Source organism: Balaenoptera ricei, chromosome 6, assembly GCF_028023285.1.
Source record: "Balaenoptera ricei isolate mBalRic1 chromosome 6, mBalRic1.hap2, whole genome shotgun sequence".
Lineage (NCBI taxonomy): Eukaryota > Metazoa > Chordata > Mammalia > Artiodactyla > Balaenopteridae > Balaenoptera > Balaenoptera ricei.
Window position 1 is genome coordinate 27,761,894 of NC_082644.1, and position 25,010 is coordinate 27,786,903.

At 40.3% G+C, this 25,010-nt stretch overlaps 2 long non-coding RNA genes across 3 annotated transcripts; one reads left to right on the forward strand and one right to left on the reverse strand.

Moving 5' to 3' along the window:
• Positions 1-190: 190 nt before the first annotated feature.
• On the reverse strand, positions 191-8,694 carry LOC132366914 (uncharacterized). Its single transcript, XR_009503596.1, has 2 exons — positions 8,172-8,694; positions 191-430 (listed from the first exon to the last, which is right to left on the reverse strand). It is a non-coding gene; the product is annotated as an uncharacterized LOC132366914 (long non-coding RNA).
• On the forward strand, positions 8,605-24,954 carry LOC132366916 (uncharacterized). 2 transcript variants are annotated; one of them, XR_009503599.1, is made up of 3 exons: positions 8,605-8,764; positions 8,878-8,934; positions 24,791-24,954. It is a non-coding gene; the product is annotated as an uncharacterized LOC132366916 (long non-coding RNA). The 2 variants fall into 2 exon arrangements; XR_009503598.1 differs by lacking the exon at positions 24,791-24,954 and adding an exon at positions 18,522-18,843.
• The last annotated feature ends 56 nt before the right edge of the window (positions 24,955-25,010 follow it).

Below are 25,010 nucleotides of genomic sequence, written 5' to 3' on the forward strand. Positions count from 1 at the left end.
TTCTGACACATTTTTAGGGAGAAAAGAGAGTGTTCTTTCCTACTTTAGTTATACTCTTTCAGTCACTGTAGTTTCATATTATTGAATGTACAAGACCAAAAACATCCACATATTCATATTCGCATTTGGAAAGATGTGCTTTAAAAATGTTTCTTAAATGCATTCTCACTATCAAAGTCACAAGAATACCTTCTGCAATAGGGAGGAAAAGGTGACTGTTATTTCTCTGTAAAATCAAATATGATACAGACCAAGTGGTAGGCATTCAATGAACGTGGTCCCCGAGACCATGTGTGGTGGTGATAAAGCCCTGGGATAGGAGTGCTGGCCAGGTCCTTGGTCTCTGGGTGAGTTCTCTTCATCTGTTCCATTAGAGGACTGGTCCAGAGTCCTTTCAGCTTACGCATTCAATGATTCTGTCCCACTAGTTCTTAGGCAAAATAAAACAGAACAAAACAAAACAAAATCAATAAAAACCACTTAAAAAGTAAATGAGAAAACTCTGCCTGACCTAATGTGAAGGAGTCACTTACTGTTCCCTATTTTGAATGGTATCCTCGTAATACCTATAAGTGGTTATCTATCTGGGTATTAAAATGTTTTCATAAGGACCTGCTGTACAGCACAGGGAAAACACTCAATATTTTGTAATAACCTATATGGGAAAAAATCTGCAAAAGAACATATATATGTATATGTGCATATATATATATATGTATGTATAACTGAATCACTTTGCTGTACACCTAAAACTAACACAACATTGTAAATCAACTATACTTCAATAAAATAAATAAATAAATTTTAAAAATTGTGTTTTCATGAGTAGATGCTCCATGAGCGAGCTGCTGGCAGGGGAAAATGCAGTGTGCTGCATCCGTATGCTTTTTCTGTGCCAAGTATTATTTGAGGAAGGAAAAAAACCTGCAACAATTCTGCTTTTGCAACATGACTTGAATCACCAGAATGTCTAGAATTCCTGTGTTCTCAAGGTGCTATCTTTCAGTTAGCATGGAATTAAGGAGATGAGGGGAATGGAAGTCTAAAATTCAATCCTTAACTGTGAAATGCTTCTTAATGGAGGTACATAAAGCTTAATATATTGGAAAGTGTGTGGACTCGGTCATTTAGTACAAAATATTTAGGGCTTACTATGTGACAGGCACCGTGTGACTTGCGGTGGATGTGTAAGGCTTGGATGGTGTTCCCAGGAAGCTCAATATTTAGTGTGGCATCTTCACTCTAGTTCTGCCAATAATTAACCATGTGAGCACTTTGGAGTCTGTTTCATTGGCACTAAAAAGGAAAATGAGAGCACAGGGCCTGAGTCTCTCAGGGGTCCCTGTTTGCTTCTATGAACCTGCTGAGAGTAAGGAATGTATTCATGTGTCAGTTGGAGGATAAACTGTTACGTTCTCTTCTTCTTTTGATGTATGCACATATGTATGTATGTGTTTATTATTTATTTATTTAACTGAAGCTTAGGATTCTTTTTTTAATTTGGTTCTTCAATTATACTCTAAATAGAATTTGTTTACAATAGGCTGTTCCTTGACAGATTTCTTCTGGGAAGACATGAAAATACAACGATTAGGTGTATCAACTCATTCAGAATGACAATGAATGAAGGGAGCAGATTCCCCTTCTCGGTGCCCCTGGCAGCCAGTGTGAGGGCCTGAACCTTGGGCTCAGCCATTGGGATCCTGCAACCCAAGACTGAGAGTCGTGAAACAAGTGGGGAAAAGATTAAGAAGCAGTCGGATTTTATTGTTGTGATTGCAGTTGTGGAGTTCTTGGGGGAGGGGGGCACCACAGCAGGCAGGAGCAATGGCCTGTCCAGCTATATGGATGGGTCCAGGGCAGCTGAGCTAGAGCTCTTCAGTGGCAGAAGCAGTACCCTGGGTCACATCTTTCTTTTTTCTTTTTTTTTTTTGATTGGTATCATTTATTTTTGTTAATTAATTTTTATTGGAGTATAATTGATTTACAACGTTGTGTTACTTTCTGCTGTACAGCAAAGTGAATCAGTCATACATATACATGTATTCACTCTTTTTTAGATTATATTCCCATATAGGTCATTACAGAGTATTGAGTAGAGTTCCCTGTGCTATACTGTAAGTTCTTATTGGTTATCTATTTTATATATTGTAGTGTGTATATATACATCTTGACGATTTCTATGACACGTTGTTTTATAGGACCTGACTATTCTTCTGAACTAGTGAACACTTCCACTTTCACTTGTGAACCATTTAATGACCTGCTTACAAACCCTTTTCTTCCTGTCACTAAGTGACGACTCTGATTACTTAGAGATGGTCTGACCCATAGGAGGGATGCGTCCACCAGCTGGCACAACAGTGGCTCCACTGAATTAAAGCTGATGCTGCCCCTGGCATCCTGGGCTCTGCTGATCACTAGGCAAGCTGGGAAAAAAGTGTTATGAGATGGGTGGGAGAAATCCTTTCTGATGATCAAAGGGATCTTGTGTCCTGCCTCCCTACATCTATAGCTTATGAAAATTCAAGAGGCAACAACACCACATTGGCTGGGCTGTGAAGGTCTCAGTTCCTTCAGAAATGAAGGTCTGGATCATGTCACCAAGTGAAGATACCAATGAGCCTGGTGCTGGCTGAGAACAAGGTGACCATGGAGCAGAGAGTGGCTGAGGGACGTCACAGTATCACGAATGATGCAGAAGCACATGCCTACACATGTTTCCTTCCATGCTCCATAACTCATTTTCCTCCCCCATCCCTTTCCCTTGTCAGACCATTTTATATAGACCACTATAGTGATGGTTACATTCACCATTACTCTGTGGGTTTCTGATCATGTAGATGTGCCTGTGACCATCTTAGAGGAGGATTAGACAACATCCAGAGACCCTAGGATTGGGGCTGGATGCAGAGACTTGAGGTTTTCTGCCTTTGGTGAGTGGGTGGTACCCTTCCTTATCTGAAAGAGAATTGTGTTCAGCAAGACTTACAATTTCTGGAATTTGAAGTGTGTATGTTACTGACCAGGGTTCTTGGCCTCCTTAATCAATAGAAATTGATCAGAGACCAGACAAGAAATTCAGGCAAAGCTTTATTGGGACCCCTGCTGCAGCAGGGGGAGCGAGAACAAGCAACAGGTTCCCTTGCTCGCTTCCTGGGGGTGGGGGTGGGGGCAGCTGGTTCCTTATATGGGGGGGAGGTAGTGGTGTGTCCCGGGGTTGGGCCGGAGGGGTGGCTTAGGTGGTCTGCCCACCCCTTTGGTGGTGCTGAGTGCAGGGGGCATGCGCAGAACCCAGCCTTTGCTCCCGACCCCCGTTTTTGCTTCTAGCTCTTCAGAAGTGGCAGTTGGGCTTTTTTGGTCCTTCTGTATCTTTTGTCCAGAATTTGCCCCAACTGTGCATGCACGCAGTTATTTTTAGTCCCTTATAGTTTCTTTGCATTTTGTTGCTCTAAGAGACATTTGTCCAGGTGCAAGCACTGCAGCACTGCAGCAAAGGCTCCCAGGTCCCAGCCTGTTTCATGTACATGAATAGATGTAAATCTGGGAAACTGTGCTTGTTATTTTTCGACTGTCCAGCACCCACCCGCCCCTGACTCTGCGGAATTAACCCAGATGTGATTTCCTATTGAGAGGCAGCGTGTTTCCTGCTACTGTGGAAACCACTTCACCTGCAGATGAGAGTGGGGCTGTGACCTGCACTCTGTGTTAAGCAGGTTGTTGTTCTTTTCTTCCACCCTTTTTCTTCTCCTTCTTCTTCTTATTATTATTATTTTGGGATAAGAACACAACGTAAGATCTATCCCCTTAGCAAATTTTTAAGAGCACGTACAGTGTTACTAACCAGAGGCACTATTCTGTACAGAAGATCTCTAGGACTTATTCATCTTGCATAACTGGAACTTTGTTCCCTTTAACTAACACCTTCTCTTTTCCCCCTCCCCTCAGCCCCTGCCAACCACCATTCTACTCTGTGCTTCTGTGATTTGACGATTTTAGATTCCTCACGTAAGTGGTATCATGTAGTATTTGTCCTTCTGTGTCTGACTTACTTCACTTAGCATAATTTTTCCACATTCATTCATGTTGTCACAAATGGCAGGATTTCCTTCTTTTTTAACACTGAATAATAGTCCATTATATATATCTCACATATCTTTTATCCATTCGTCTGTTGATGGACATTTAGGTTGCTTCCACATCTTGGCTATTGTGAATAATATTGTTGCAGTGAATGTAGGAGTGCAGAAATCTTAATGAGATCCTGATTTCAATTCCATTAACTATATACCCAGAAGTAGGGGAGGTTCCTCAAAAAAAACTAAAAATAAGAGGATTGTTAGCTCTTGGTTGGTCCTGAACAGGCAAAAATAAAGGGGGCGGCAGGGTCCAACCAAAAGGCAAATATGGTCCTGCCCCCTCACCCACTCCCACCCTTGATCCAGGGGTATTTGGTTTCTACTTATTTCCCAAGCCCAGTCCTTCAGCCTCTTATTGATTCTGTGAGCCCATAAGATGCTTTAATAAATTCTCCGTTTCTTAAGAAAAATTGTCCAATAATGTTGCTCCCAACAAAGAATTATGCTACTCCTTACTGTCAAAAGGAATTTTAGCATTTATAATTCAGAGTTTACTGAATTGCAGTATAGTGCAGGCCTTGTAGTTTCATTACGAAGGAAATCCTGGTTTACTCCATTAAAAATCTGTGACCTAAAATAGAAGTTGAGTCAGATTTTTATTGACTCAAGCAACAAAGAAGAGTTCTGTTCTTGTGGAGTTTTGATAAATGCCTTAAGAAACTTAAGGATATCAAAGTGATTTAGAGAATTTCAATAACCTTCCCAAAACATGTTCATACATGCTATCCTTATTCTAAATTGAGAAATGTGTAATGCAGTTGTATTATTTTGTGTGTTGATATTAATAATACATAGAGGTTTTTCTTTACTTTCTGATCATGAAACTCCACCCCTAGGGAATTCTGGCCTTTCCATGAAAACAAAATTCTCCATAAAAAGCTGTGGGGTGGGACCCTGGGATCCCACTCCAGCAGATGCCTTTATTTGATTTGATTACTTGTGTTGTTCTTCATCCCATTAGTTCCTTGCAGTAAAAATTTCAAATGTTGCTTGTGAGACTGAAATGCCAATTAGTTGAATCAGATGAGAATCTGGGTCGATGATGAGTCCTTATACCCTTCCCACCTCCTAGGGTGTGAAATAGGCAGTTATGCCACATGGTATTTCCATATAAACTCTATCAAAACATAAGCTTATAAGTAATGACAAAAACTGAGACAATGACTTAGCTCTATAAAATATATTTTGAGATAGAAAGATATATGTGTAAGTCCAGCTGTAAATTCAGGCTCAATTCTGAAAGATGATTATTATTCAGACCCTGAAAGAGTTTTTTGTTTTAATTTATTTTCTTGAAGTATAGTTGACTTTACAGTGTTGTGTTAATTTCTGCTATACAGCACAGTAATCCAGTTTTATATATATATATATATATACACGCATATATATATGTGTGTGTATATATATATATATACACACACACATATATATATGCGTGTATATATATACATACACACACACACATATATATATATATATGCATTCTTTCTCATATTCTTTTCCATTACAGTTTATCACAGGATACTGAATATAGTTCCCTGTGCTATATGGTAGCACTTTGTTGTTTATCCATCCTATATATACTAGTTTGCATCTGCTAATCCCAAACTCCCAGTACTTCCCCCCACCCCCCCACATGGCAACCACAAGTCTGTTCTCTACAGACCTTGAAAGTGTTTTGAATATTTTGGATTAGATAAACAGGAAAACAAACATTCCATATTCTATCAAGAAGGATGAGAAAAAGGAATCAGGTAGATGTGTTCCAAATTTTGACATTTTAACTTCAACTAAATATGAATGCATATCCTGTGCTTCCCCTCAAACAGATTTACATTTAATTGAGAGTAGGAGGAAAAATTCTGTTCTGAAAGAGACAGAGACTCTTTATGGGAATCGAGACGATTACCTCTGAGGGTGGGAACAGTAATAATAATAGTTGAATCTATAAAGATCCTGCTATGGCCAGGCATTGTACCAAGTCTTTCACATGCGTTAATTCATTTAATCCTCACAGCACCTCTGTGAAGCTGACATATTATTATCCCCATTTTACAGAGGAGGAAGCTGAAGCACAGACAGGTAAATGACTTGCCCAAGTTCCACAGCTTTTGTGAAAAGCTAATTTTCAAAGTAAACATTTTAGTGCTATTTGACTTTTTAAACTATGTGCCTCTATTAATTTTGTGACTAAAATTTAAAAATTCCAATTGAATAGAGATTTTTTGCTTCCATTATATCTTTTTCTGGAAAAAATATTATTAAGTTTGCCCCCAAATACCACTGAATTATAAAGTTGCTTTTTACAGTTATACATCCAAAACTTAATGCAAAATTGAGATCTAAAGATAATAGGCAACATTTTATATTGGTGTTTGTAATATCAGGGCACAAACTTTTAGAAGTGACTTTGTTAGCCAGCCCTCCTGTAACTAAATCTATTTGGAAATCTCAGCCTATTATTTTAAGGTGTCTTTAAAATGAATTATCAGAGTGGCTGGGTACATCTGTACTGAAAACACTATTTGTCTAATTGCTTCTACTTAAGTAAACATTACATATTACTAGAGATTTCAAATTGATTTTAAATTAAATAAGATCTAGTAAAACAAAGGGCAACATAAACTGTTTTAACTTGCCCCTTGCTTTTTTTTTTTTTTTTCCAAATTTCTTATTCCTTTTTTAATTGAGATATAATTGACATATAACATTAGTTTCAGGTGTACAATATAATGATTTGATATTTGTATGTATTGCGAAATGATCATCACAATAAGTCTAGTAAATATCCATCATTTCTTTCTTGTGATGAGAACTTTTAAGATCGACTCTCTTAGCAACTTTCAAGTATACAGTAGAGTATTATTAACTGTAGTCACCATGCTGCGCACAACATCCCCCGGACTTATTTGCTTCATAAATCAGAGTTTGTACTTCTCGACCCCCTTCACCCATTTTGCCCACTCCCACACCCTGCCTCTGCCACACCAATCTCTTCTCTGTATCTGTGAGTTCGGTTGTTTGGGGGCTTTTTTTGGTTTTCTTTTATAAAATGTCAAAAATGTCCAAAATTTGACCAAAATTTTGGTCAAAATTTCGGTCCATTTTATAAAAGACAAAGAAAGGCTGTGGAAATGTTCCAGATTAAAGAAGCCTAAGCAGATGTGACAATTAAATGCAAAACCTGATTCTAGCCTGGATCCCATACTGGAAGGGAAAAAACAAATGCTATAACGTCCTTGATGTTAATAGATACAACAAAATCCCTGTAGTCTCAGTTCTAAGTTGCCTCAAAACCCAGAAGAAAATGACCAGTGATCTTAGGTTCTGTCCTGCTGATTGGTTTCTGTATCAATTAATTCATAGATTCAATTAAGTCTTCATGCAGTGCAATGCATGAATATATATACAAGGCAACGGACTAGATGGAGAGAGGGCAACAGAAAGTCCTCTTTTTCTCCAAAAGGTGCTCAAAGTCTCGAGTTTCACCAACACGACCTGCCAACGCATTTAGTCACTCTTCCTTAACGGTATTCACTGCCATGTAAACATTGAGAACTTTGGTGGCTTTCACGAATTACTCGTGATTTTTCCAAAAAGCTGTCTGAGACTATTTCTCTAGTCCCGAGGAAAGTCACTCACTTTACAACCCCGCCCAGTGTCCAGATTTACGGGCATTTTCCGAAGCCAGCTCACTGCAGGGGGATCCTTTCCCCAAACTGGCAAACTTCATCCCACAACCTGCGTCAGGGCGTGACAAGTGACAGCCAGTGCCAGGCTGGTGGCTCACGGAGCGGAGGGGAGGCACCGGCTGCGGCAGCACGTCTTCGCCCCGGACCATCCTGGCGCCGCCCGTCCCCACCGGGCGGGGGCCCCCAGGCCGCCTCCCTCCCCCGGCCAGCGTCCCCCCACTCGGGCCTGTTTCCTCAGTCCCGCTCAAAGAAAGAGCTACCGGCCACGAAAGGCAGTGTCAGCACAGGTCCCCAACCCGCCCGTCCACCCGGAGCGGGGCTGGGCGCCGGGACTACTCACCGTCCAGGAGGAGGGCCGGCGTCCAGGCTGCCAGGCGGGACAGCGCTCCCGCTCTGCGGTCACCCACTCGCCTCAGGAACAGCTGCGCCTCGTCCCCTCGGCCTCCTGCAGCCGCAGGGCACAGCCACGCGCCCGTTCCGAGGCTAAGGGCCTCTGGGGGAACTGAGGGGGGCTGAGGGGACAGCTGAGGGCACAGGAGGACAGGAGATAGGACAGGTGAACGACAGGAGAGGGAACAGGAGATGGGACAGCTAAGGGGACAGGTGAGGGGACAGGAGACTAGGGCGGCCGCCTGAGCGCGCGCGGTCCCACAACGCCCGACCCTCCCAGGAGGGGCCAGACCCCCCACTGCCCTGGTGGCGCGCCGGGCCCCGCCCACGGGCCCGCCCCTCCACGCCCCGCCCCATCGCGGGCCGGCCCGGGGGCATGGCGGAGCGCGCGGGGAGCCACCTCCCGAGGCGGAAGCGAAAGCGCCGCCGGGCCGCGGCCTTGGAGACGCGGGGGCGGGGCCGGCAGAGAAGCGCGACCTTTGACCGCGGCGGGGCTCCGTGGGAGGCGGCGGGCGGAAGTGCGGGCAGCGGGTGGCCATGGAGGTAACGCGTGATCCCGGGGGCCGAGGGACCACCGCCCCTCCCCGCCTGCCCTCCCCGCCCGCCGGGGTCCGCACAGCCGCATGTGACCGGCTGGCTTTCGTTGTGTTTTGCAGGAGCCTGTTCGCGACGGGGTGGCCTCGCCGGCCGCTCCTGGGACCGGGAAATCCAAGGTAAAGAGACGCCGGAGCGGCGGGGTCCTGCCGGGAGGGGAGGGGGCTCCCTGGGGGACAGCTTTCCTCCGGGCTCCCGGCCTGAGCTGTCGCGGTCGCGCGTTTAGTCCCTCCTCTCGGAGCTCCCTGGTGTGAAGCCTGAGTTCGTCTCCTTGCCGCCCCGCTCAGCGCTGCTGAGAGATTCCGCAGTTTCCCAACGTTAGACGAAGCCGTCTGGTTTGTGAGGTCCGAGCGGTGGGCTGGCGTCCCGGGCTCGGCTCTGCTGGCGCCTCCGCTGATGTGAGCACAGGTCACCGCTGGGGCCCTGAACGGGCGCCCAGGAGTTGGGGACTTGCCGCCGAGGTTTATTGTTTCAAGCTGACTTTGAGCGCCCCTTGCTTTTGTTGTTTTATTTTGTTTTTTTCTTCTTTTCAAAGAGTTTCTTACTGATTTCTTCAAAGGAAATCAGGAAACTCTACATGTTTAGATAAAGTTCTATCTATATCATAAGACCCAGGACTTCAGATGAAAAAGGTTTTATAGATAATCCTCCTCCTCTTGAAATATTTATAATAATCCAGGACATACCTTCTGGTCAATCATATCATCTAGATAAATACTATTTTTAGTTTTTATTACTTATTCAGTACCTATGGAGTATTACATAATGCAGTGTAGTCCAATTTATATATGAAATACAAATTTAAATAACAGAATTTGGTGTATAGTGCACCTTTATTTCTTTTAAACATAGACATATTTTAAGAGGTGAACTTTATCAACTTTACATGGACATATCTTTTTGGAAGTGGAGTATTAAGTTTGAATAGAATAAAGGTTTACAAATGGATATTGGCTAATATATGCATTTATATATATATACATATGTTATAAAAATAATTTTGTTTTATTCTCTAAAACATCACATACATGTTTTCACCCTGGGAATCATTCCTATGTAAGTCAGTGCCTTAAAATATATATGCTAATAAACAATATTCAATGTGCTACAAAAATAATTTAGTTAAATTTTTAAATGAACTTACCTTCTAGTTACATCATTTCAATATTTTTAGATTATAGGAATGAAGTACAGGAAACTGAATTTTACCTTATAGGGAAGTTGCATTCAGGAGCACCATCAATTTGAGCCTGCAATGATTGTGCAAATATGTCTAAGAAAAGAAGCATGCACTTAGATGCAGAAATTCTTCCAGCTTACAGTGTTTAAGAAGTTGATCTATATGCATATATAATAAGAAAGCTTTTAAAAATATGCCTTTGAAATTCAGTTGTTTATACAAATATTTTTAGGACAATAAGTTTGAAGAATATGACAAGAATTTAGAGCACCAAACTGTTTTGTTTTTTTTTTAATTGCCAGGTGGTTAAACATCTTTGTCATAAAGCTACAGTAAAGGCACTCATGTGAAATGTACATGTGTGAGGTGTAAGAAGGGATCTCCTCTCTTGGTTACACTATTGCCAATAGCTATTTCAGTCTCGTGAATTCAAACATAATTGGTGGATGCTCCAAGCTTAGAGTCCAAAATCATCCACATGTTTTTGATTGAAATCTCCCAAGATCTTAGATAATACTAAAACAAGGGTGGGAAGATGTTATATGGAGAACAAATGGAGCACAAGTACAATGAAATGTGATTTTTCACTTGATGAAACAGAGGTGAATTAGAAACTATAGAAGAGAGTGTACAAAATACCCCAAATAACAGCGATCTAAAGTCCCTATTAAAAGCTAGCTTTTCATAGGATATTTTAAAAGACTCAAAAGAAATCATTTTTTTTGGTTTTAGTTCTTCAGCCTTTTTTTTGTTGTTGTTCCTCTGTATGTGTTGTGTCTTTTATTTTCTGGATATTTTAAAGATTTTCTCCTTATCTTTACTCATCAGTAATCTGAGTATGATGTGCCTAGGCTTGGTTTTCTTTGTATTGATATTTATCATGTTTGGGGTTTTCTTTTTTTTTTTTTTTAATTAATTAATTAATTAGTTTATTTTTGCTGTGTTGGTTCTTCGTTTCTGTGCGAGGGCTTACTCTAGTTGCGGCGAGGCGGGGCCCCTCTTCATCGCGGTGCGCGGGCCTCTCATTATCCTGGCCTATCTTGTTGCGGAGCACAGGCTCCAGACGCGCAGGCTCAGTAATTGTGGCTCACGGGCCTAGTTGCTCCGCGGCATGTGGGATCTTCCCAGACCAGGGCTCGAACCCGTGTCCCCTGCATTAGCAGGCAGAGTGTCAACCACTGTGCCACCAGGGAAGCCCCCGAGTTCTTCAGCTTTTTTATAAGATAGCCTCAATTTAAAATAATTACACTCATTAGTTTCACTCAGTAAGAGAATGCAATTCTATGCAATCGGTTTGTCAGACATATATCACAAAATAAAACAACCGAATAAAATAATTGAGCATCCCTTCTCCAAACCGTCTTCCTCTCTGTTGCTCTCATGTTCCCTCTTTCTAACACCTAATTTCTATCCGTGGCAAGCCCTCCACCTCGGGTGACGCTTACTGTGTGAGTCCCCATAAACCAGACGTCCATCTGTTCTTTCTTTCTTTCGATTACTTCCGATGATAAAGCCACTCCGATGTTACTGAGGTGGTGGCAACAATGGATATTTGTAGTGCGCTCCATCTTTTGTATGCCCTTCATTGAAGGCTGCTGAGTTGGTAGCTTCACGAAGGAGGATGCACTCTTCGGCATTTGTACGTGTGTGTTTGGGGAAGAGGGTTTGGTCATCGTTTTCATTCAAAAAGAAATGCTGACAGCTTCACTCCAAATGAATAGTGTATACTTTTCCATGTCATCAATATTGACATTTGGAAATCTTATTCATTAGTCCGTGATCTGGAAGGAAACTCTTTTAATGGCTCTTGGCCCTTGCATCTGTGATTCTCTTGTCATTGAATTCTGTAAAAAATTGATATTAACTCTGAAATTTTATACTTTAAAACATTATTGACTTCCTGGGAAGAAGTCATATGTTAGAACCTCACAGCATACACTTCAGCTATAGAAAAACTATTAAGTGCTGTTTATTTAATTTAATAACACAGATCTAGGCCATTGAATTTTTTAGCCAGACTTATTAAGATATAATTCACATATGATTATAACTCATCCATTTAGAGTGTAAAATTCAGTCGTTTTTAGTATATTCACAGATATGTGCAATGATCACGACGGTTAATTTTAAAACATTTTTGTCACCTCAAGAAGAAATCCCATACCTATCACCCTACTATCCCCACAAGCCTCCTAGCCCTAAGCAATCACTTACTGCATTTTTGTTAAATCTCTAAAACCTTCATGAATCAGCACTTTGCTACAAATCTACAACTCTCTCTGCCACTATTTCTTTAATTAGAAACTTTTTTTGGAGCAGTGTTAGGTTTACAGAAATATTAAGAAGATATAGAGATTCCATTTATTCTATTCTCCTGCCAACGCCCCATTCCCTTTTCCCCAATTATTAACATCTTGCATTAGTGGTACATTTTTACAATTGATGAACCAATACTGATATATTGTTGTTAATTAAGTTTTACATTAGAGTTCACTATTTGTGTTGTACGTTCTATAGGTTTGGATAAATGTATAATGACATGTATTGACCATTACAGTCTCATACATAATAGTTTCACTGCCCTAAAAATTCTTGTAATCTACCTGTTCATCATTCCTCTCTTGTCCCTAATTCCTGGCAACCCCTAATCTTTTTAGTGTCTCCATAGTTTTGCCTTTTCCAGAGTGTTGTAGAGTTGGAAGATCTTCTTCCATGTTATCTTCCAGAAGTTTTATAGCTTTGTGTTTTATATTTAGGTCTGTGCTCTATTTTCACTTAATGTTCGTGAAAGGTGTAAGGTTTGTTTCTAAATTCACTTTTTTTTTTTTTTTTTGCATGTGGATGTCTAGTTATTCCAACATTGTTTGTTGAAAAGACTATCTTTGTTCATCATATTGCCTCTGTTCCTTTATCAAAATCAGTTGACTGTATTGGTCTTGGTCTGTTTCTGGGCTTTCTATTCAGTTCCATTGATCTATTTGTCTATACTTTTGCCCATACCACACTGTCTTGATTACTGTTAACTTTATAGTAAGTCTTGATTTTGGGTAATGTTAATCCTCCAACTTTGTTCTCTCCCTTCAATACTGTGTCAGCCATTCTGGGTTTTGACAAACTTTAGAATCCGTTTGTCAATATCCACAAGATCACTTGGGATTTTGATTGGGATTAATTAAATCTGTAGATCAAGTTGGGAAGAACTGACATCTTAACAATTTTGATCATCCTATACATGACCATGTAGTATCTCTCCATTTATTTAAATTATTTGATTTCTTTCATCACAGGTTTGTAGTTTTTCCTCATATAGATATTACACATATTTTCTTCGACTTATACCTCAGTATTTCATTTTTGGGTGTTAATGTAAATGATATTGTGTTTTTAATTTCAAAACCCAGTTGTACATTGCTGGTGTACAGGGAAGCAATTAATTTGTATATGTGAAAAATGTATCCTGCAACCTTGCTATAATTGCTTATTAGTTCTCAAAGTTTTTTGTTGATTCTGTGAGATTTCCTACATAGATGATCATGTCATCTACAAAAACAGTTTTATTTCTTCCTTTCCAATTTATATACTTTTAATTTCCTTTTTTTGTCTAATTATATTAGCTGTGAATTCTAGGACAATGTTGAAAAAATGTGTTAAGAGGCGATATCCTTGCCTTGTTCTTTTTTATTTATTTATTTATTTATTTATTTTTGGCTGTGTTGGGTCTTCGTTTCTGTGCGAGGGCTTTCTCTAGTTGCGGCAAGCGGGGGCCACTCTTCATCGCGGTGCGTGGGCCCCTCGCTATCGTTGCCTCTCTTGTTGCGGAGCACAGGCTCCAGGTGCGCAGGCTCAGTAGTTGTGGCTCACGGGCCTGGCTGCTCCGTGGCATGTGGGATCTTCCCAGACCAGGGCTCGAGCCCGTGTCCCCTGCATCGGCAGGCAGATTATCAACCACTGCGCCACCAGGGAAACCCCCTTGCCTTGTTTTTTTGTTTTTGTTTTTTTTAAATTTTATTTATTTATTTATGGCTGTGCTGGGTCCTCGCTTCTGTGCGAGGGCCCCCCCCAGCCGCGGCAAGCGGGGGCCACCCTTCATCGCGGCGCGCGGGCCTCCCACCACCGCGGCCTCTCCCGCCGCGGAGCACAGGCTCCAGACGCGCAGGCCCAGCAACTGTGGCTCACGGGCCCAGCCGCTCCGCGGCACGCGGGATCCTCCCAGACCAGGGCTCGAACCCGTATCCCCTGCATTAGCAGGCAGATTCTCAACCACTGCGCCACCAGGTAAGCCCCCTTGCCTTGTTCTTAATCTTACTGAGAAAGCATCTAGTTTCTCACTAATAAATATTATATTAGCTGTAGGTGTTTTGTAAATTCTCATTATTAAGTTGCAATAGTTCCCTTCTATTTCTAGTTTACTGAACGTTTTTGTCATGAATGAATGCTGGATTTGTCAAATGCTTTTTCTGTATCTATTAATAGGACCATATAGTTTTTCTTCTTTAACCTGTTTATATGATGAATTACACTAGTTGGTTTTCTTATGTTGAACCAGCCTTGTATACCTGGAATAAATCCCACTTGCCCATGGTGTATAATTCTGTTCATACATAGTTGGATTTGATTGACTAATATTTTGTTCAGGATTTTTGCAACTATATTCATTTGTCTGAATTTTTCCTTTTTTTGGTAATGCTTTGTATGCTTTTGGTGTTAGGATAATGCTGGTTTCATAGAATGAGTTAGAAAGTATTCATTCTAGTTCTATTTTCAGAGAATAAGCATACATTTTCCCTAAAATATTTGTTAAAATTCACCAGTGAACCAATCTGGCCCTAGTGCTTTCTTTTTGGCAGGTTATTAATTATAGTTTCAAATCCTTTAATAGATACAGGCCTATTGAGATTGTCTGTTTCTCCGTGTGTAATTTTGGTGCTGGAACAACTGGACAGCTACATGCAAAAAAAAGAAAAATGAATCTAGACAAAGACCTTAGACTTTTCATATACATTAAATGGATCCTAGAACTCAATATAAAATGCAACAGGACTTCATTAAAATAAAATAATAATAAAGTAAAATGTAATGCCCCCGGTAAGCCTTTTGAGATTCTTAAATCATGTGTTTCTCCCTAATTATGCCTTAATTTCACCTGGTTTATACCTCTGCAATATTTATAAAAGAAATCTTGCATGTTATATGTACATGCCTATCAACTCCATTGGACTGTGACCTCGTTGAGGGCTGGTAGGATGTGTCATTCATCTTTGGTGCCAGTTCAACCTTTGTTCTGGTACAAAATAGTAAGTAGAACATATCCTTTGAATTGAACAATGCAGAGTTTTTGTTAATTTAAAATTCAGTTTCACAGGCCTACAATTACTAAACGGTATAGGGACACAAAACTCTTTATAACTAAAACATTCACGAGTCCATTTATGAAATCAGTGTCCTCTCAGCTCTCCTTTGCTCATCGTAGTGGAATTGATCCCCACCCACCAGGTCAGGTGTTTGATTAGTTCTTTTTGATAGGGGAATGGTGCCAATAACCACTAATCAAAATAATTGCAATGAAGTTGATTGCAAGGGAAATAGTCCCATCAAAGGAGTATGATTAGACTTGATAAAAGAGGGGCAAAGGGAAGGGAGAAGGAAAAGCAGAAGTGTACAAGCAATCTCCCCAAGTAAGGGGGAAGACCAAAAAGAAGGAAGAGTGGGGCAGTGGTGGAGGTTCTCCCCAGGTTCTCTGCAGGCAGACAGCGGGAACAAGCAGGGCAGGGAGGTGGTGGTGAGTAAGGACACCTCAGTGTTGTAGGTGTAAGGACACCTACAGTATGGAGCTGCAGGCTTAAACTTTCCAGAATAAATCTCAGCTTTGGATAGGAGCCTGTTATCAGACCCACCCTCAAATCACTAGGCACTAACTATCCTATGGAAAAGGGCAGAGTCCAAAATTTTGATTAAAAATAATATATGAGCTTAAACCAAATATAAGCCTATATATTTTTAACAGAGAAACTTAACATATCTACTAGATATTGGGAAATCTGAGCTCTTATGAACCCAAATAAAAGCAGGGAAAAGATAGCAGAGATACTGTTTGAAAGTGACCGGTTTTTTGGTGTGTATGTCCATGCAGGTAGCCCTTACTTTGTGTGCCCATGGTTTGTTGACTGGTGCACATTGTGCTACTCACAATTGCTCCTTGTCAAAGTATCATTTTCATAAATTAAACTCATGACTCTCATGCAAAGGTAAAATGAGTATATGGCACAGATTTAATGAACCCATTAATAAGAGAACTGGCATGATGGTAGTGCTGATTCAAAAGAACTAAATGGGGTAGAAGCTTTTCTAGTAGCTGGAAGAATTCTTAAATAGGATTACTGATTTTAGAGAAAAAATAGCTAATGTTCTGTAGGGAAAATCAGCTAACATTCTGAATTTTGGAAATTGTATTTTCCATCAGAAAGGAATCATTTGCATCCCTACTGAACAGACATTATTTGTATTGCTATCTGACAGAAATCAAGGTACAAATTAACATCAACCCCTTCAGAATTACAGCATAGCTTTATCAATAGTAAATAACAAGTTACACAAAGATGCAAAGGTACATGCCTAGAGATTCAGATAATCCGCAGGCAGGCCTGATAATCAAACCCTAGCATAACTAAGAAAGAACAGGCAAAAGTCCCTTTAGTTTTTTTCAGGCTTTTGGATAATTTTCCTTAACACCATTTTACAAAGGTTTTTCTCTTCCATATCTTACTGATGTCAAGGAGACTAGAATTACTGGGAAGGGTATTCTCAGATATAGTATCAAGTTATCCCATTGTAAAAAATACCAAAAACCAAAAAACTAATCTTGAAGCTATCCACATGATTAAAGAAAAACTATACGATGTTGAGCGAGAGCAGAAACTGCTCTTAGAAAGCATAGTATTAGTGAGTTCTTACAGGCTCCCAGGTAGCTACATCATCAGAGAGAAGGAAGCACCAGAAGAGGTATTTTACCCATGTTTGGTCAATACGAGGGAGTGCAGAATTGCTTTTGACACAGTCTAGAGGCTGACATTGATACCATGCCAGAGACCCGTAAGCATGTTGTGCTTTCTCAAAGGTCTTCTCTGTGAGCTGAGCTGCCTTCCAACTTAGAACATGAATTGTATGGTTTTACCTTGAACAAGATTCTGGAAATAGTTTATAAACGAAAATCTGCATATAGGCCTCACCTTGGAGAGAGCTCATGACATTCCTGGGCACTGCAGTGCTACCAGATACCATGAGAAATAGAGGCAGGACAAGAATACCAAGGGAGGGTTGCTCAGCATAGATGACTGATGTGACCATTGTGATGATCTGACCAACTACAGAGTTCATTCCCATGTCACCACGAAAACATTTTTTCCCCTTCATTGCTGATGTCTGAGAGGAAATTTCTTTCCTCTACCCTCTTAGGTTTATTCTTAGGGGCCTGCAAAGTAAACTGACAAACGACAGAATAATGGAAGAAAAAACATAAATTACTTTAATTAATATTTTCTGTGTGAAAGAGTCCAACAGGAAGGAAGTGAAACTCAAAGAAGTAGTTAGACTTGGGGGCTTATATTCCATTTTTAAGAAAGGAAAGGGGGTTTGGAGGAAAGTGAGTAGGAAATATATGGGGAACCTGATGGGAGATAAGCGCTATTTTCATAAGGTTTGTTTATGTAGACTCACCTCAGTGCCCATTCTCCACCTTTGGTGGCAAGTTACTCTCTTCTTCCTGGTTCGTGAGAGGGGGCCCCGGTCTCAGGGAAAATTCATGCCCTGCTTTTAGGGAGAAAAGGGGAGGGAAGATTTCTTCCTGCTGCATCTGCTGATTTTCAATTGCTTTCAGCTCAAAACCATATTTATGCCAAAGTGGCATAGTTTGAGGTGGCATTTTTTTTTTTTAATTTATTTATTTGTGGCTGTGTTGGGTCTTCGTTTCTGTGCGAGGGCTTTCTCTAGCTGCGGTGAGCGGGGGCCACTCTTCATCGCGGTGCGCGGGCCTCTTATCATCGTGGCCTCTCTTGTTGCGGAGCACAGGCTCCAGATGCGCAGGCTCAGTAGTTGTGGCTCACGGGCCCAGTTGCTCCGCGGCATGTGGGATCTTCCCAGACCAGGGCTCGAACCCGTGTCCCCTGCATTAGCAGGCAGATTCTCAACCACTGCTCCACCAGGGAAGCCCTCTGATACAATTTTAAGTGAAAATGGTGAGAAAGTGAAGCTGCCAGATGGCAAATATTTAATTTCTGCTCAGTTTTCTTCCATCACAAATACCCTGTGCTGGGCAGAGACTGAGGTCTAAATGGTCCTCATTCTTCACGCTCCTGGATTCACCCTCTTTGCCACATGGCTTTTCAGCTCCTTTTACTGAAGAGGCAGAATCTGTTCTCCCGACCGTTGATCCCAAGTTATGTTATGAGATTTACTTCGGTCAATGGAATGCCAGCTGATGTGACACATGAAGATCAGAACAGACTTGTATTTTTCTGCTTCTTCTCTTAGTTCTGTGCCACCGCGGTGAGAGGTGCCTGGGTTTGTTTGCTGCGCAATGATACACAAGTCCAGTCATCTCAGATGGGGCCATTCTCCATCAGCGGACAACAGCCTCCCCAAGGCAGGTGCGCAGGAGACCAGAACACCTGCTGAGCCAAGAGTGTGGTCTTGAGACCCCTGAGCTCAGTAAAGTGGTGTCTGCCACTGAGGTTTCTGGTTGATTCACAGCATTATTATGGCAGTAAATAACGGATATTGCTGCTTATGTTTTTTAACTCCCATTTTTCAGTTACATTTCTATTTGGAATAGTGTGGTAAAGTAGATGTCAATGGATTCAATGTTTTTCTAGAGTTTCTGTATTCCTTTTTAAAAACAGCTTTGAGATATAATTCACCTACTGTACAATTCACCTACTTAAAGTGTCCAATTCAATTGTTTTTTTGTATATTCTCAGAGTTGTGCATTCATCTCCACAATCTATTTTATCAATTTTATTGATAAAAAAAATTTTGGAAATTTTATCAATTTCCAAAAAAAGAGATCTTTCTTTTTCTAGCCTACAAGTCTCCCATCTCCCACAGCCCCAAGCAAACACTCATCTACCTTCTGTCTCTATAGGTTTGTCCTTTCTGACATTTCATATCAATGGGCTCATATAATATATGGTTCCTTATGACTGACTAATTTCACTCAGAGTATTTTCAAGATTCCTCTACATTGGAGTACTTCATTCATCAGTACTTCAGCCTAAAAAAATATCACTGGAATTATGGAATAAACTTAATCCTTAAGGGTGTATTTTTTTAATTATCCAGCACTATTACAAGTTCTCAGTCTTGTTTTCAATTTAAAAAGACTTTTAATGATAATCATGAAAATGCTTATGGTTGAATTTAGATTCAATTCTGTGCAATAAAATCAAATTGGTTATAACACAATAAAGGCCGTATATGAGAAGCCCATAGCTGATGTCATACTCTGCGCTTTTCCTCTAAGATCAGGAATAAGAGAAAGATGCCCACTCTCGCCACTTTTATTCAACATAGTATTAGAAGTCCTAGTCAGAGTAATTAGGCAAAAAAAAAAAAAAAAAAATCAGCAGCACCCAGCTGGAAAGGAAGAAGTAAAATTGTCAATATTTGCAGATGACATGATATTATATATAGAAAACTCTATAGACTCCACCAAAAAAACACTGTTAGAACTAATAAACAACTTTAGTAATGTTGCAGAATACAAAATCAATATACAAAAATTGGTTGCATTTCTATATGCTAGTAATAAAACAATAGCACTTACAATTGCATCAAAAGAATAAAATACCTATGAATAAATTTAACCATGGAGGTGAAAGACCTGTACATTGAAAACTATAAGACACTGATGAAAGTAACTGAAGAAGACACAAATAAATGGAAAGATATTCTGTGGCTCATAGATTAGAAGAATTAATATTGTTAAACTGTCCATACTACCAGAAGCAATCTACAGATTCAATTCAATCCCTATCAAAATTCCAATGGCATTTTACACAGAAACAGAGCAAAAAAATCCTAAAATGTGTAAGGAGCCACAAAACACCCTGAATAACCAAAGCAATCTTAAGAGAGAACAAAGCTGGAAGCATCATGCTTCCTGATTTTAAGTTATATTACAAAACTATGGTATGGTATTGGTATAAAAACAGGCACATGGATGAATGGAGCAGAATAGAGAGCTCAGAAATAAACGCACACATATATGGTCACTTAATTTATCACAAAGGAGCCAAGAATATACAATGGGGAAAGGACAGTCTGTTCAACAAATGGTGTTGGCAAAACTGGACAGCCACATGCAAAAGAATAAAACTAGACTACTACCTTACACCATACAAAAATTAACTCAAAATGCAATAAAGACTTGAATTTAAGACCTGAAATCATAAAACTCCTAGAAGAAAACATATACGGTAAGCTCCTGGACATTGGTCATGGCCATGATTTTTTGGATATGACACCAAAAGCAAAGGCAATAAAAGTAAAAATAAACAAGTGAGACTACATCAAACTAAAAAGCTTTTGTACAGTAAAGGAAACCATCAACAAAATGAAAAGGCAACCAATTGAATGGGAGAAATATTTGCAAATCATGTATCTGATAATGGGCTAATATCTAATATATATAAAGATCTCGCATAACTCAATAGCAAATAAACAATCTAATTAAAAATGGGCAAAGGATCTGAATAGACATTTTTCCAAAGAACACATACAGTTGACCAACAGGTATAGTAAAAGATGTTCAACGTCACTAATCATCAGGGAAATGCAAATCGAAACCACAATGAGATATCACTTCACACCTGTTTGTATGATTATCATCAAAAGATAAGAAATAACAAGTGTTGGCAAGGATGTGGAGAGAAGGAGACACTTGTGCACTCTTGGTGGGAATGTAAATTGGTACAGACAGTATGGAAAATAGCATGGAGTTTCCTCAAAAGATCAAAACTGGGACTACCATATGATCCAGCAATTTCACTTCTGTGTATTTGTACAAAGAAAATGAAAACACTAACTCCAAAAGATATATGCACACCCATGTTTATTACAGAATTATTTACAATAGTTGAGACATGGGAACAACTTCAGTGTTCATTGATGGGGGAATGGCTAAAAAAATGTGATACACACACTGGAATACTATTGAGCCATTAAGAAAAAGGAAATTTTGCCATTTGTGACAACATGGAGGGACTTCGAGAGCATTATGCTAAGTGAAATAAGTTAGAGAAAGATAACCTATGGTCTCACTTATATGAGTAATCTTAAAAAGGAGCTCATAAATACAGAGACCAGATAGTTGGTTGCCAGACTGGGGGGGTGGGGATGGGGGTGGGAAGTAGGTGACATGAGTGAAGGGGGTTCAAAAGGTACAAATTTCCAGTTATAAAATAAATAAGCCACAGGGATGTAATGTATAGCATGGTGAATATAGTTATTAATACTGTATTGCATATTTACAAGTTGCTGCAAGTAAATCTTAAAAGTTCTCATCACAAGAAGAAAGAAAACAATCTGTGACTGTGTATGATGATTGATGGTAACCAGACTTACTGTGATGTTCATTTTGCAATACACACAAATGTCAAATCATTGAATTGTACACCTGAAACTAATATAGTGTTCTATGTCAATTATACCTCAATAGAAAAATTCTTAGGTCAAGATCAGATGTTGATTTTAATTTTAAATTAGAAAAGGACTTTTAAGGATCCACTCAACTCTGCCTCCCTCTTCCTACCCCAAAGAAGTAAAGAAAAATTGTGACCTTTTATGCCTTTCATAAAATTAGAAATTTTGTTTAAAGGGTATAATATATCTCAATTTAAAAAGTTTAAAAAAAAAAAAGAATTTTTTTTCCTGGACACTCATGTAGTTGATTCTGTGAATTTATCCTTCTTTGTGATATGATAGAAGGAAGTTCTAGAATCTCCCTTTTCTCTATATGTATGCACCTCAGCTGCTGCCATCAGTGGACATGTGTGCAAGATGATATTGGAGACTGTGGTGCTTGAATTGGGTAGAATGCTGGACAGCTGACTCTGCACTTCATTTTAACGTTAAGCCTCTCTGATTCTACTTGTGCCAGAATGTCAGGAAAAGTGTGTTGTTTATGCGCAATCCTGTGAAATGTTTATTAAGCACTTTTGGAAATACCATGCAGTATTGCTTTTATACTTCAAGTTCTTAGTTGTGGTTTGTTCTATCTTAGATACCAGTGTTTGTTAGTCCCCAAAAGTCCTCCTGGGTTGAAATGGGCTGAATTGGAAAGAAATATTATAAGCAGATAAGGTAGGGGGTCTATGGAGAAAGAAAACCAGGCATGGCTTTCTGGACATAAGAGAACACCTATTAATTTAGTACAAGCCATTTTGTGATCTAAGCCTGGCCAGAGTGCTTGCCCTTGAACAGGTCTCAGTAATTAAGGATCTTAAGGGAAAACAAGAATGCTGACTGTTATCAGGCAAGAGAAGTAGCACTAGTAATAATGTATCAGTTGTAAAGACTTCCAGTTCTGTTTCCATGGTAAAGATGAGCCTGAAGCACTCAACCACCAGGTCAGATGGAACCTAAGGGATGATGGCGTTGACCTTTTCTGATCCTCCGGATTTCAATCAACTAAAGCCTGGGCTCTGCCTACCTCCCAAGTCCTTTCATGAATATACATGTACCCTTAGCTTAAAACTTCCCCAGTTTTGCTGTTTGGGGAGACACTGCTTTGGGAAAGATCCCTGGTGTTCTACTTACTTGCTGCAAGTAACAAATCCTTCCTTCTCTCACTCTTTGTCTTGGTTGTGTCTTTTGGCTCGACACCCACCAAGAGGCGAACCTAGTTTTTCGGGTAACAATATGAGGCTGACTATTCTCTAGCTGAGATTTTAAGTAATTAGGTGCATAATCCTTTGGTTGTTAAAACCAGGGCTTCCAAGGGCTAGTTATAAGGAACATAGCTCATCAGAGATAACCTGCAAAGACACCGTGCAGTGTGTTTTTTATCACACATGTGACAATTCTTCTCCCTGCAGTCTGTCTCTCCATAATTGTTCTTCAGGATTTGTTGCCTGGGGGCTTATGGGAAAAATGACTCCTAATAGAAATACTATTATATTTTATTCACAGTGTTCTTTCAGAGGATTTAATGATAAATCTGTTCCCATTACAAGAGTAAAGTTAAATGTATTCCCAGATTTAGATAAAACACGCAGAAATAATTTACAGGGAGAAAACTGCTGAATAAAGAAGAAAAATGAATGGAGTCATGTTTTGATCTATGGAGAGCATTGAGAAAGGATTTCATTCGGGTGGGGTGAGTTGATCCTTCCTCTTCTCGGTAGGGAATCCTGAGTGCACAGACTGCTCCCAGGTGAGCAGGAAAACAGAAGGCTTTGGTCAGGAAATGCCAAGGGTGTAGTTTCACTTAGAATATACTTTCCTAGGCAGCCTGTCTGCACTTACACATATGAGGGTCCACACACTTTTGAACATCGGAAGTTAATTTCTTGTCTTGTGCTGATTTCAAGTTCTCTTTTGTGTTTGGTGTGAACTCTGCAGACACATACATATATGCGCGTGCGTGATTTGTGGGGTTTGAATCATCACTTATAGAAATGTGCAAGATTAGATCTACACATATTCTTCACCTTTCCTTTGTTTTGATTTTTTAAAATTTAATTTAATTTTATATTGGAGTATAGCTGATTTACAATATTGTGTTAGTTTCAGTTGTACAGCAAAGTGATTCAGTTATACATATACATGTGTCCATTCTTTTACAGATTCTTTTCTCATATAGATTATGACAGAATGTTGAGTAGAGTTCCCTGTGCTATACAGTAGGTCCTTGTTGATTATCTGTCATCTTTCTTACATAAAAGAGCAAAGGGCTGTGGAAACAGGTCACAGAATGCAGCGGACTGCCCCTGGCCTGCAGGGATTTAGCTTGGAGGCCTTGGCGGTCCCGTTAGGCATCCTTTCTCCTCTGAGCCTGGAGCTCTAGCATCAGCCTACCTGATCCAGCGCCCTGTGGATGAGCATGGTGTTAAGTACTTGACATTCATTTTCTCCTGTAACCCTTGGATCCGTTCTCTGCTGGTAAGACTTCTATTATCTTATGAAACAGACAACGAAGCTGAGGATCACAGATGCTGAGCAGCTGCCGGGGGTCTCACGGGTGGGTACCAACTCCCAGGGCAGCTCTGGGGCTGGTACGTGGAATGCTCAGCAGTTTCCATCCCTTTGTGGGGGTTTCAGGCCTGTAATTTCATCATGGCTCTATGACTGGCTATCATCACCATTCTACAAACAAGAAAAGTGAAGCACAAAGCCACGAAGTCTCCAGCGAAAGAAGGCAGCTGGAAAGGGGTAAAACCAGGAGTCGCCTCAGCTGTCTGCTGGCAAGTCCCTGCTTTGGGCCCTGCTTTGCCTGGTCTCTTCAAGCCTCCTCACCTGGGGCTGCCCTTGTCTTGGAAGATCATGTAACAGCCCCAGTGCTGTCCAGTGGTCAATGCTGTGCACTGCACAAGGACATCTGCCTGCAAATCTCAATCCCTTGTGTGCTGTTTCATCTCTGACTTGGAAAATCCATCCTGAATGTCTGCTCAAGTAATTTACCAGCATTGCTCTTTTTGGTTTTAATTGACATCAATTATTGAGGCGCCTTCTAACCCATTTGAAATGGATTTCCCATGAACAACTGAATAGAGTTTTCCCAGGTGACAACTTTTCTGTTTCAGAGACCTGAGGGCCAGTGAGAAGGGGTTTCAGAGCTCAGCTGACCTGGTCCAAGTCTGGCTTGCTTTGTGACACATCCATTAAACTCTCTGAGGTTAGTCTGTCTATCCATTAAATGGGCAGAGTAACATTTACTTCAAAGGAATGCTGTGACCATTTATTTAGATTACACACACAGACACACACACACAGACTGTCTGTTGTATAGGCTTTAAAAAATAT